The sequence below is a fragment of the Camponotus floridanus genome, unplaced genomic scaffold (assembly GCF_003227725.1).
Source record: "Camponotus floridanus strain SB8 unplaced genomic scaffold, Cflo_v7.5 scaffold7, whole genome shotgun sequence".
Classification (NCBI taxonomy): domain Eukaryota; kingdom Metazoa; phylum Arthropoda; class Insecta; order Hymenoptera; family Formicidae; genus Camponotus; species Camponotus floridanus.
In genome coordinates, this window is record NW_020229838.1 from 3,885,222 (window position 1) to 3,899,557 (window position 14,336).

General features: G+C 31.1%; 1 protein-coding gene across 6 annotated transcripts in view; it reads left to right on the plus strand.

The window, feature by feature from the left end:
- LOC105251703 (pleckstrin homology domain-containing family G member 5) overlaps positions 1–14,336 on the plus strand; it is a 116,182-nt gene that overhangs the window by 23,187 nt on the left and 78,659 nt on the right. Inside the window, exons 1-2 of one of the 6 annotated variants that reach the window (XM_025413623.1) lie at positions 13,760–13,846; positions 13,936–14,007. The exons of 2 other annotated variants lie outside the window; for them this stretch is intronic. The gene's annotated coding sequence lies outside the window, so the exon portion shown is untranslated. Of the gene's footprint in view, positions 1–9,617; positions 9,679–13,757; positions 14,008–14,336 lie in introns of those variants that run through there. 3 more of the 6 variants (XM_025413622.1, XM_025413626.1, XM_025413625.1) reach the window with 3 other exon arrangements.

The following is a 14,336-nucleotide window of genomic DNA, read 5'->3' on the forward strand; positions in this document are numbered from 1 at the left end:
TAAAGGTGCATTAGCGCTAATTATTGTGACCTATCAAATTTTAATTAAAGCATTATTTGCAAATTAGAGAGGTAAACTAGCGCAAATATGTGCAATAAACTCGCTGATCATATATCGATACGCTGATGTTTGCGAAGGACAAATATCGGATGCACATATGAGGCTGTAGAATTATAATTAAATATTAAAAAAAATAAAATACATATACATTTACAATTTATTCTAATTGTGCAAGTCGACGAACAAATTTATAAAAATTACTATTTGTAACTGTGTAAAAATAAAAAAAACATGAAAAAAATAAAGAAGGAAAGTGAGCTTTGAGACGATATCTCGGATGAAAGCTAAAAATAGAGAAGTCACCGCGTTATTGACATTTTTTTTTCTTTAAGTCGATTTGCAGAAACGGAACACTTGATGCGAAATGTCGCTTACAAAGGGATTAGAGATGAAAGTGCATTTTCACGAGACACAAACGGTCCCGAAACCAATCGCGTAGCAATCGTGTTCTAAAGTATCTCGAAGCTGAATATTGTGGAAATGGATAACGGGCTCTTCCATTACTCTTCATCTGTTTCGAGAAGCTTTATGCGAAATTTTTCGCGTATAATCGCTAATTAATATTCGATGGCCGCATACGCTCGTTGAATCTGATGGCTGACTGACTCTGTCGTCTCTGAATGGCTATCAATCGAATAATGTCTCCGCGCCGCGCGCGTCGATGAATGACTATCGATTAGTGATTAGTTGCCGAGAATCGTGCGGAATTTTGTGTCGCATGACCTTAATTAGAATTTCATACACATATCTAGCTTCGATATTCAATATGCATCCTTCAACAATAAACTCTAACAATACGTCAGTCTGCCAGCCACCGCCTTTTGTTACATTTTTGCTAAAGAAGCATCCGATTCGAATTTTGTCTCGAACGATGAATATATATAAATATCATATACACGCATAAAAATATTTTAATTGGTTCTGATTAGAGATGAAAAGGATGCGAATCAGTCAAGGAGATGGACCGATGAATAAATCGATGTAGTTAAACAAGAGCTTTAATTAAAACTGAACAATGTTTGCCTCAATTATATTTAATAATGTTTTATCATGATATCGGTGAGTTCCAATATTTAGAGACAGATAAAATTGAGACGTCTGTTAGAGAAGATCTGTTATTATGTGGCATCAATTGTCAATACATCTTTGTGGATATATCGGTATTTATTTTAATGATTCTGAATAATCGAGAAATAAGATGTAATTTGAATTTAAATAAATCTGATTTTATGTAACCAAAATATCTCTTAATTTAAATGACTATAAAATACAAGCATAATTAATAAATTATATACATATAAGTATAAATTGTATTGTAACGTATAGTTTTTATTTGCAACAGAAAAAGAAACTTTCCGATTACCGACCAATTAAATTTTAAAATATATACATAATGTTGGAGAATAAAACATTAGTATTTTTAAAACTTTTTTGAGGACATTATCAAGGACATTTTCATTATCATCTCGCAATAATGATAATGCATATCGAGTATAGCAGATGTTATACGTATATTTTAGTTTATTTCAAATATTAATTTTTTTTAACTTGCAGGAAATTTTTTATAATAAATTATATAATATTGTATAATAAATTACATATATACATACGCGCATAAGTACATTACGTAAGTTGATCACATGTTTATGACAGATGTGCGGCTGCCAGTTTACGTATGTAATTCTAGATCATACGGGTTAAAGATCTCGCGAGAATAAATAACCTCTGAGAAAACTTGGCGATATCGTAGTGCGTTTTCACTTTTGTTGCATATTTATAATCGAATGAAACAAAGTTCAACGGTGTTGACAGTGTCTATTGATTTCGAAATCTTTATCTTGATCCATGGTTGCCGCTATTTACGTATTTGACAAATTGTTCAAAACAGTTAATAATATATCAATTATTATATCAATAAGCGTAAAGTATAGAATTTGAGCGCGCAAATGCTGTGTGTGTGGAAATTTTTATATTAATTTTTATATTAATTTGTATATTAATATTTTATAATATTAATTTATAATTATAATATTAATTTATAATATTAATTTATAGTGTCGAGGGAAATTATAAAATTCCTGTAATAGTCTAAATATCAAAATCTTCATCGCGAATAACGGTGACCGGAAGTTCCGTATGCCCTGTCGAACCAAAACTTTACTGTTAGAACCTATCGGGACCGAGGTTGCGCGGATAAGGTCACCATGTACGGAAGGTCGAAACTCGCCAGAAAGCAGAAGTTCGTATCGTAATGATGCTGAAACGACGACCTACTTTGCCAACTCCGACGGGAATCGCGGAAGTCCCGCTTAAAGCACAAATATATTGTCTAATTTAGAAACAGACTGTTGTATATTAATTTTTTCCCCCGTTTGTTTTCGTGAGTTGCCGGAAAATAGCAATTTTCAAATAAATATAACTTTCGGATTTTTTAAATTTTCCTCTTTTAAAATTTTTAAAATAATTCCTCTCGGGACTTTGGAAAAATTAATATAAAAAATATTTCTGTATCCACACAAGGCATATCCCAATTTTATACTTTACACCTTTTGATAAATTCGCATGCAATACTTTTTCAGGGGCAAAATTTCAAACACCATTTTTCTACGTTTTTATCAAGTTTTACAATATGTTCAAGTAACATAGAGGAAGTAAATAATATTTATATGCTTTGACTGTCTTTTTCCGCAAGAATCTTTCATCATTTATTTCTTCTATTTAGTCTTCTTTGAACCTACGCAAGCAGAAGGAAAACAAGAAAGCGGAACAATAGATGTGGGTTGATTAAATACCGGATGTCTCGTTTCTTATAGAACTGCATGTGTAAAATAGAAGATGTCGAAATCAATCTAATATGTTAATATAAAAACAATATAAAATTAGAAGAAAAAAATTGTTAATTTGACTAAATTGCTCAATATTTAAGTTAAACAGATGTCATATTAGATTTAATATGTATTATTTATTTTAAGTACTTAAATATTTCAATAAAAAAAATAATAATTTAGTTAAACGATTTAGTCAAGTTAACAACTTTTTTCTCAATGTATAATATATAACTTTATGATATTAACAGATTTATTTATTTTAATAAAGAAAATTCACAAAGCAAATAAGAGTCATATGAAGCACAGAAATGCAAAATCTTATATTTTCTGCTTTTCATTTCACGCTTTTAGTCTTTATTTTTCTGAATTTGCTTATATATGCAGAGTTGTTTTTTTTCTCTTTTCTTAATTTAATTTAATAAGTTTAGTATATTTGATATTTTTATCTTGGAGGATCTTAATTTTAAGGACATAAAACCAAAATTGCAAAAAATATATAATTAAATATTAAATTATAAAAAAATTAAATATTAAATATTAAATTATAATGTCAAAGGATTTATTTCAACGAACTCAATAATGCATAAAAATGCGCATTACTTTTTTAAAAATCATACTATCATTTTAATTCCAACAGTTGAAAATCGCGAAGACAGAAAGGATGATAAAGTATTTTATGTTATTTTATTTTTAGCCATGGTTTTAAAGCCATTCTGTAATTCAATTCCGATGAAAAAAAATCTCGGTGATCCACAAATAATTCACGAGGGTCAGTAAGAATGAAAAGAATAAGCATCCCAATCTCGTGGTGTCATAAATGCACGTGTATACAATTGGGCATATATGTATATGTACGCACGAATGTGGCCGATGTGTCATGCTCGCGCCCAGTCGATGTGTCATGCACATGTGTCTAAGGTGGGAATGAGCCACCTTTGTCGAAGTCATCTGCCTTATAAGGATGCGGCTGGATGCTGGGCTGTACGCGCGAAGATGCAACTTTGTGCATACATTCTCAATGAAATAAAAAATAACATCTTTTTTGTCATAAATTAAAATTAATTAACAAGGTTAAAATTAATTAATTAAAAATTTTATAAAGTATTTTTTAATTGTTTTTTAATTTTTTTGCTCTCATATTTAATCGTGATTTACTTGCTTAATTTTTGCAAAGAACGAAAAGAATCGACGAATCGAGCGTGACGAGATTCTTGAATATAAACGCACAGGGCACTTATTAATGTACTCGACTATATTTAGTAAGCGAATTCCGACCGTGGATAATGTTAATTGAGTAGGAACATCCGCGTGTCGTAGGAAGTTGTATCGAATTGACAGGCGTTGTTGCGACATTAACGTAGAAAATAACTTGTATTGTTATGCTATATTGTGCATCGTTACATGCGTTAAAAATGATTATGGTATAAAATCGTTGATTATATAATTTACGAAATGTGAGAAACATGATGGATAACAATTGAACAATTAAACTTTTATCAAGCAAGTATTAATATTTGTATGTGTATTTATTCCTAAAGTATGGAGTAAAATTATATACGGAGAATTTTTTAAATATATCTTTTCATAAAAGATCTATTCGTATTTAAAATAGGACGAAATATATTTGGATTAAAGGTCTCGCAACAAGTGCGTTGCTATAATTCATGTTGTCACTCTTGGCATACCTTAAGAAGATTTCAGTTAAGGATGTCAAGGAAACTATGTATGCCTGCTTAGTAAAATCGCTATTACGACTCTTTGCCTAAATTGGCATTACATGCGAATTCAGCATATAATGCAATTTTATTCAATTTGGATGACAAAAGTCTATCTTAACAATGAATTTTTTTTCGTACCTTTCTTTCGAATTAATAAAATAAAATCGCTTAAAATAAAAACTGAAAAGTTAATTATATTTATTTTTGTTTCTTAAAAATACATGTTCGGTATTTAACAAAAAAAAGAAAAACTCCAAAGTTCGATTCGTTTCACGGGGTCTTAAAAGATCTGACAAATAGTTATATGAATATATACATTTTTCTTGAATAGCTTTGTCTCGTTTAAAGATCGGAGGAGAAAAAGAAATGCATATTTTATCTGAGGATATTCGTGTATTCGTGAGGCTGAATGTTTTCGGTGAGAGACGAATAAAAAGAAGCAGTCGCTTACCAAGCTTCGACAAAACAGGATAATGACAATCGTGTTTGGTTGACATACCTGTAGAACCGTCTTAATATTCCACGCGTTTGTTCTGTTGATGATTGGATCATTAGCGGGAGGATTAAAAAAAAAATGCTGAGAAAACATTCTTCATCTAGACAATCTCTCGAAACGTCCCTGAACGCTTAACTCTTTCACACTTAGTGACCCTCAAAAACCAGTTCTACCTTCAAGTTTTTTTTTCTTTGATTCGTAATTAGTCGTAGTCTTTTTATCCTTTTTTTCTTTGATAATTAATGACTTATTTAGACGTCAGAAAAATGAAGAGAAAAAAGGGCGCATATAATATATTCTAAATAAAATAAAAATTGCAAATATTAAGCTTTTTAATGCAGCAGGTTGCATGGTAACTTAATGTATAATTTTCTGACGAAAAATTAATTTTTATCATTCCATCAAACAAGAAAATATCATACTTGGTAATAATTAAAAGTGAGAGCTTATCGTGGCACTCTGGTTGATTTGATCGAGGAGATTTCATTTATTCTCGACGTCGCTCGTAATGGTCGATCGACGAGCACTCTTGAGCTCTCAAACCGCGACGTTCGTGGGAACCTGATGTTGCAGGGACTCATTACGCCATTTATTATGCGAATTACGGAATGTGGGACCGCGACGCGCGCGTTTCCCATGCAAATGCATCGTGAACAGCACGTGGAAAGGAAATTTTGCCAACTTCCTCTTTGCGCGACAGGCACGCGCGCATTCCATCCGGCGCGGGTGTAATCCGCTTAAGTACCGTCTCGTACTGTCTTGTACCTGTTCTCCATCGTTTATCTTACACGGCTTCGCGGTGAAAAAAGGACGCCGGTAACTCTCAACTTTCTTGCGAAAGCCCCGAGACGCGGTTCGGTTACGAAATGCGAATATAATCTTTTATTTCTTGCGTCATTTCAGATCTAGCTAACATACGGAAGAATAATTATTGTTTTTACGCGAGGGGACTCGTGCGGATAAATGGATATCGTAATGGAATTTCTTGAGTGTAAAAATAATGATGTGAAACGTACGTGACTCTGTCACGTACGGTCGTTTAAGTTCAATCCACTTGTACGAGATATTTAAAAGTCTTTTATTAATTTGTCGTGTACTTTTTCTTTAAAACAAGTTAACAATAGATGCAATTTTTCAATTTTTATTAATTTTTTTATTTGTTTTCCTTTTTCTATCGATTAAAATTTACATTATGCTAGATTGCAAAATATTTTACTCCAGAAAAAAGGAAGAAACGATTACATCCTTCTTTTCAATATAAAATTCTTTAAGAAAACATTTTTTTCAATTTTGTCAAAGTGCATGAAAGTCATCGAAATGATTCTCCTTTTCCTTATCTTAGAATTAAAAATAACACTCAGTCAATCATAATGATATGATTAAAATTACGTTAATATAATGCACACGAAGAAACGTCTTGTATAATGGATGCGGTTGTTTTTTGATTGAATTAGAAATTAACAAGAAATTAAAGAAATGCAAAAAAAAATTTCTGGAAAAATGCAAGATAAACGGCAAGGCATATAAAATCCATCTCGAGCTCTGTAAAGTAAGTCGAGCGTGTGCACGCTATATTTTACAATTCCCTTACGCATCTAATCGCCGCAATTTTACAATTCCTTTACGCATCTAATTGTTGTTCTAATAGCGGCGGCGTAGTACAAATTACCAGAAATCTCGCTCGCGATAGCGATCACCTGTCTCAGAGTACACTATAGAAATCGAGTTAACGAAGTGTAAACGAGTAATTTATTTCCACGGGAGGGATTTGCTACTCTAATTGCTGAGCGAAAAATCGGTCGCGCGAGTAAATCAAAGATCCCTTGCTGTCAGCGATAAATCGTTAAAGAATCATCAGCGTCTGCCTGCCGAAGTATCACTCGTAAAATTCAACGACACGTGTCATATCATAGGCTGTATGGCCGAACTTATAGCAGCGATAACCCACATTCGCTATTTATTGCATTTTATCGCGAGTGATTAAATTGCAGACAAGAGTCATACATTATTCTTGGAGGACAAGCCAAAATGGAAAAGTTAAATTATTGCTTTGCCACGAATTATAATTCAAAAATTATTGTTATTTATTTAATTCGATACAATGAAAAACATTAGTTTAAACGGAATTTAAGAAGAAAGTGATTTTTAACATAAAAATCAATTTTAAAATTATATGTTAATTATCGTATAAAAAGCGAGCATTTAAAATTTATAGAAGAATATTTATAGAGAGATAAAAATCAAATTCATTGTTTTTAAAATAATAAAGAATTTTTCTTTAATGTATAGTCACACACACACACACACATACACACGCATATATCTTTTCAATTTATCCAAAAATAGAAAGAAAATTTAATTCTTGATATTGCAGTAAACTTTCGATAATAATAATGGATATAATTTCAACTTTTTCTCAGCTGAATTATGCGTACATATATAATTCAAAGTATTCAAATATATATATATATATATATATATATATATATATCAAATATATATATGTGATATATATTATAATCTATCGATTAACCTATTATCTGAATTTATATCTAACTCAAAATTATGTTTTTTTCCAAATTGATTGCAATATTTTTTTTGATATTAGTTTAGTATATAGATATTTTTAATAAAAGCGCAATATTGATGTGAAAAGATTATTTTTTCTAAATTTTTTTCTACATATGCCATTATTACAATGTGCATTAATCATTCGAAAACGCTCTTTGAGAAGACATCCCATTTATTTTATTAATACCACATTTGAGAACATCCCATTTATTTTATTAATACCACATTTGAGAACGATAAACTTTATAGAGGTTTAACGCGACAAAGTGCTTTTGTATTAAGAACTTTGAGGAAGCTTTCCTTTGAAAAGTCGAGAAAGACGAAAAAGTTCTTCACGAATTTTGTTTCACCGGTGAGCGGTGCAGTGGGTTTTAAGTAGATTTTACAAGTTTGGAAAATTTATGGTTTCTGCGAGTTTTGAGCTTTGCTCCTATGTACCTTCCAAGTCCGTAACCCGTAAAATCAAACGCTTTTAATTAAGTGCAAAATCAAACCTCCGACTTAACAAAAATCAAGAAACGCGACGCATATATATGTAAATATAAACAACAATTTACGATATCTTGATCGTGTTCGTAAATTAACGTAAATTGGGTTTCAATTTGGACTGTATGTAAGGATAAGGATCTTGATAGCTCAAACACAAACAAGACAAATAGGACAGTTTTCCAAGCAATTAACGTAGCACGGTTGGATCAACAGTTGGCGTAAAATTACAAATTATAGCTGCGAATTTAACTTTGAAACTTTACTCGGTGTTATTTAATTTTATGAAATTATCTTGTGTTTTATGAAAATATAAATTAAATACACTAGTAACAAATATAGTGGCAGAAAAGGTAATAAAATTTAATGCTAAAGTACGAGCTCATACGAGCTTTATACAATAGTATTTATTCATGATTAGCATTCCACATTTATATATAGAGAAAAATTTTATTTTATCTTTTTATCTTTTATTATTTTATTTTTCATTTTCCAAAAGAATTGTTCATTCTTCTTTGAGCAAAGAATTTTTTTAAGAGATTATATATTTATTAGGAGAAAAATAAAAATTAAATAATATCAAAGAAAGCATTATATAACACGCATACAAATACACTATATATATATTTTTTTTTTTTTAATATTACATAACCACACACATATTTGGAAAAAAAAATATTTATATTAATTATATATATTTTTTGTATTGTTCTGTTTTTTTTTCATTTCTGGAAAATATTTCTGTAGAGCTCAATCGGTCGATACTTGCCGATGTGCCGACTCAGACAGTACTTATGATTAGTCATAATCATTTGGCCACAATTCCATGTAACCATATTGCGGCTATAATTGAGCGCCACTGCGGTTATCCCCCTCTCCGTGAACAAGTGTATCTCTCCTTGTCGGTGACTGGCATTCGTGTTTTTCTCTCCCACGTGTATCTCTCTTTCCTCTCTCTCTTTCTCTCTCTCTTTCCGCAGCCAACAAACTGCTTATCGAACCTCGCCTCACCTGTCTCCTTAATTTCTTGCTTAGTCCGTTGCCGCAATTTTTGCGCTCACATGGCAAAGCATTTGCTCGCGCGCGACCGGAAGTGCAAGTAAAAGATATGATCGAAGAAAAATCTGTCGCCGTGTATAATGACAAAGTGTGTGAACGCTAATGCTAGCTGACAAATTTGCGATCTATCTACTCCGTTATTATATACGTGCGGTCTATCTACTCCGTTTATTTTTCGCGCGATTAACGATTGAAAATTTCAATTGTCATGAAAACTCTGGTCCAACTCGGATCCAGAGAGATTAGACGAACCCAAGCGGAAAATTGAAATGGCGTGGGGAAAAATAGGAAATAAGTGAAGTTGGTGTAGAAGTGAAATCGTCTCATCGGGCGTCGCGAAACTGATATTAAAATTTTATAATCTTTGATTTAATTAATTTTAATGGTTGGTTTTTAAGTAAAAAGTTTTAGAATTTGTATTAAGCTAAATCTCATGATGTACTATCTCATCAGTTCTCGAGTGAGTGAGGTCAATCTATCTTGAAAGTAAAAAGATAATAAATCAAAATATTTAATTAGGTCGCAGCCGGCAGAAAGTGAGATAATATCAATAAGAATCATCGCGAATCGCGTAAAAAATGAGTAAAATGCGATCCAAGAAAAAGAAAAGAAAAGAAAAATACGGAAGTGTTTTTTTTTCGTTTAATTTATTCCTGTGATGATCGCATAAAACGTTCTTTTTAATGTACGTTTTTGTACATCAAGCAAATCTTGTCTAAGTAGACAAGACATTAAAAAGTTATTTTAACTTTATATGCATAAAATTCACACAAAAAAATTATTATTTTATTATTAAATGTTTGTAATCGATACTACTATTTTTTATCTACTATTTTTATACGCCTCGTAATTAATACTAAAGATAAATATACAAAATGTATGAAAAATTTCCTGCCTCATTTCTTTACTTGGAATTTCCAAGGTATTGAGGTTGGTTTTTTTCCTTAAATAATTAGAAATAATTGAAAATAATAAGCCAATGTATAAAATTCGCGGCAAATCCTCACGGAATTCTTTCATTTTTTACACTTTATCTCAAATATTATGTATAACCAGCTTCTTCTCATTTTATTTGGATCGTCTCGTTTGTTTATCATTTACGTGGCTTATTATCAGCCATAGTAATGTCAAGCTAATAATGAAGCAGCACCTACGTCAAAGCGGCAAAGCGCGGTTTTATCGTCGCGTGTCACATTTATTCTGCTCCATTGATTGCTTGAGAAAAATAGTCGAAAAGAAAAGACTGACAAGAAAAGAGAGAATCAGGAATTGTCGCGAACAGCTCTTTTTCGCTATTGAACGTAATATACATATAATGTAAACTGAATTAATGTCAATAGAACATTTCAATATAACTGTATTATCATGTGATTCGATAACGAATAGCCTTGAATTAGCTCGGTGTACCTGTTATCTTGTGAAATTAGTCGTACAGAGGTGTAATAAAAGACGCGCTGGAATTTACTACTTTATAGTGAAAAGTATAGAAACGCGAGTGCAAAATACCGACGTACATTTTATTTTAGAAGGATATTTTTAAAAATATTATAGATGGAATTTTTTTATATAATTCGATTTTCGAATAAATATCGGTCGTCCAGTGAAATAATATTTATAAATATCACAATTATTCTTCCGAATAATGATATGCAATTAAAAAGAATTATCGAAAATATCAACGAGGTATGTTAAATACGCGGAGATATTTGCAATTCTAATAAATATAAAATTAGCATCGTTGAAATTGCATGACATAAATTGCGATTGCAATCATAAAATAATTAATATTTTAACAATATAATATATAATAAATTAAAATAATATATAATATTATAAAATATAACATATACAACAAAATATATAAGTTAAAATCGATGAAAATTCTATGATGATAATTTTACGATTCGATAAAGATCCAAGTTCGTGAAAACTCAAACAACAATGAAATATCGCGCGTAATCGTATGTATGTAAATTATCTAAAATATTTTAACGTTTGAGCGAGTTGTATGACGAAGTAAAAGTAGCGTTCGATTTGCACTTACATTTCTAGTAATTTATCGATAAAACGAACGAATAATGCGGTTAAAAGGGAAACCTTTGCAGGTTTGCGCGGTTTCCTTTGACACGGATTTCTCTCGTAAAGATTCTCTGGCATTTTATTTCACGGCAAAAATAAAAATCGAACCGATAAAATTGCAGTTATCTATTCTTTTTCTATTTTTGTGTCCGTAAAAACTATCGGTTGGATTAATATAATATTCGATGCAACAAGAGAAACAAAGATTCGCATTTTATTACTATTATGAATCAACTGACCAATTGAATTTTTTTTTGTGCAAGTGTCGTACGATTGTTGATAAATTGTTAACCTTAACCGACTTTACCATCGACTTTACGCTATTAGCGCGACGAAAGAGAAACTGAGTTGACAGAATTATACGAATGAAATCAGCGAATCAAACTTGCCGTGACTATTTGTGTACAACGTTCTGTTGTACACACATTTAATATCAATAATTATCGAGAAGAACAGACGTTTAAGAAAATATCGTAAAAATGATATTAAAATTGACGATATCAAAGTGTTTTTAAAATTAATTGTTTAATTAAAAAATTGTATGAAGACAATTTTTTTCGAAATGATTCTAGTTTTCGTCAAGAGAGAAAGAGAGATTGCAATTTCTCCATGATTGATAGATTTAATTCTCTAGATAATAATCTGCGTATATCGCAGTAAAGTATTTCCCATTTCAAGCGACTTATATATGAATGGCGACAGATATACATAAATTCTCTTCAAAAGAATTTGATACAAAATAAAATTCATAATCTAAAAGATAATGTATATAATAAAGGGTGAAATATATATTACGTTCGCGAAATGGCTTTTTGAAATTAACGAAATTGCTTTTTAAATGGCTTTACGTTGCACTCTATAACTTATGTAGGTTTATAGATATTGAATTAGTGAATTAGTGAATTAGTGAATTAGTGAATTAGTGAATTCAATTTCAGATTAATATTGACGGTAGATGTGTCAAATCGCAAGCCATTACAGCGACTCATCTCTAATTCATTTCTCAGAATAATACCCCGCAAATTTTTCCTACACATTTGCATTTTTTGATTCTATATAAAATTATCCGCAAGGAAGATTGAATTACATTTGATTTCCATATCAATTAAAATCACATTTTGCATGTTCGTTTTAGCTCGCAAGTCGAGCTGCTCACAAATAATATTCAATATCGAAATTGCGTTTTAATTATTTCGTCGTATCCTTCAATTTTATAGATCTGACGTGCAGCGTGATAAATCATTACGTAACATGTAACGTGTAATTTCTCTATACATGCTGCAATCACATGATAACGCATTATCTTCTTCACTTCTTGGAATATACATTCCTACGATTATTTTTTCTTAAAATGCAGTTTGTAAGTGTGTAAACAGGCACGTGCGATGAATGAAAATGTCTCAATATTATTATTTATCGATTCAATATTTAATTATTAGTGAAGAATTTTGATTAAAATAGCTAATCTGTTTTTAATCTTTCAATCTGAAAATAAAAGATAAGAGTCGCATCTCTAAAATAAAAAGTTGTAAAAAGAGAAAGATACAATTATGGAGCAGAATTTATCTTGAATCAGTGATTAATATCAAATTAAGTACGTGGTGAATTATCCTAAAAATCTGCGCTTTGCCCGCGTGCGAATGCCGACTCATGAATTTTGCGGAAATTTAATATATCGCCTACGCGAAATTTATCCCAGTAAGCCCGATGCGACTGATTGTCGCGATTAAGCGCGAGGCAATGTCGGCAAATATTTGCCGAAGACACGGTTGGCCGATTCTCGAATGCATTAAACAGTGACGTCTGAGAACGCACTTTATTCCGGCGGCAATAATTGCCGTTGCGTTATTATCGTCGTCACGTTATTATCGTGTGCTACCCGTGAACTCGCCGTGCGACCGCCTGATAACAAAATGCAGTCCGTTGCGGGCTTATCGTCGTCAGGATTAACCAGACTTATAATCCGTTTTCTCGCCGATAATTTCGCAATATTGCATATATTGCGAACGCGCAAGACGCGTGAATTACGCGCTCCAGATATGGGATTCGACTGGGCAATTTAGCCGTAATCATGCTAATTCTGTTAGACTCAACGCTATTATTTTTGCAGAGTCGGAAAGAACGTAAAGATACGATGTGAAGTATAATTAAGTGCTTGATAACCAGCATAGATTACCATTTTATTCCGGAGTCTGTAAGCAGAAAGTTCTGAGGCGTACAAAAGTGTCCGAGAAACTTGACAAGAATTTATTAGTGTCAAAAGATAAGCACGAAATCGGAAATAATAAATATGTCTCGCAAAATATGTCATTATTGACTATAATTAATTACACAATTATATAATTATAATAAACTGTGAATTAATTTAAATTATAGCAAGAAAGCAAACTTAATTTTTAAAATTATTTTTATTATTTAAAAAACATATCGCTAAAATAAATTATTCAATTGACTGTGCGAGAAAATAAACAATATATTAGAATGATGTATGCATTGGAATATATAAAACGGTCAATAATTTCATGCAGAAATGCATTCTAATGTTCAAGGTAACAAAACGAGTGATAACAATTATAATGAATAGTGCGTTAATTTCGCGGGACATAGTTTGAGTGCTGTTTTATCATATTTCTTGTAGGAATTTCTGCACAAAAAATTCACGATGTATTGCGAATCGTTCGATGAGACCATGCAATGTTACCTTTATCACGTAAGGATCTTTATATTTACTGCATCAATTTAATAGCGAACAAACTTATCAAAGTCATATTTTCAGATTGGTTGATAAAGAAAAAATTTTAAAAAAGTTGCTTTTTAAAAAAATTTATTTATTGCTTTAAAGATCCATTGTAATAAATAATCTCTCTGTTTGCAGTCAGTCTGTTTTGCATTATATTTCTGTAACATAACTTGTTCATTTACATTAAAATTAAAATAGTGCTACGAGGGAAAATAGTAATGCATCCGGGCTCATATGTCTAGCATAATGTTTATTTGACTATGAAACAAAGCATATAAACTATAATTATGGAACGTGTG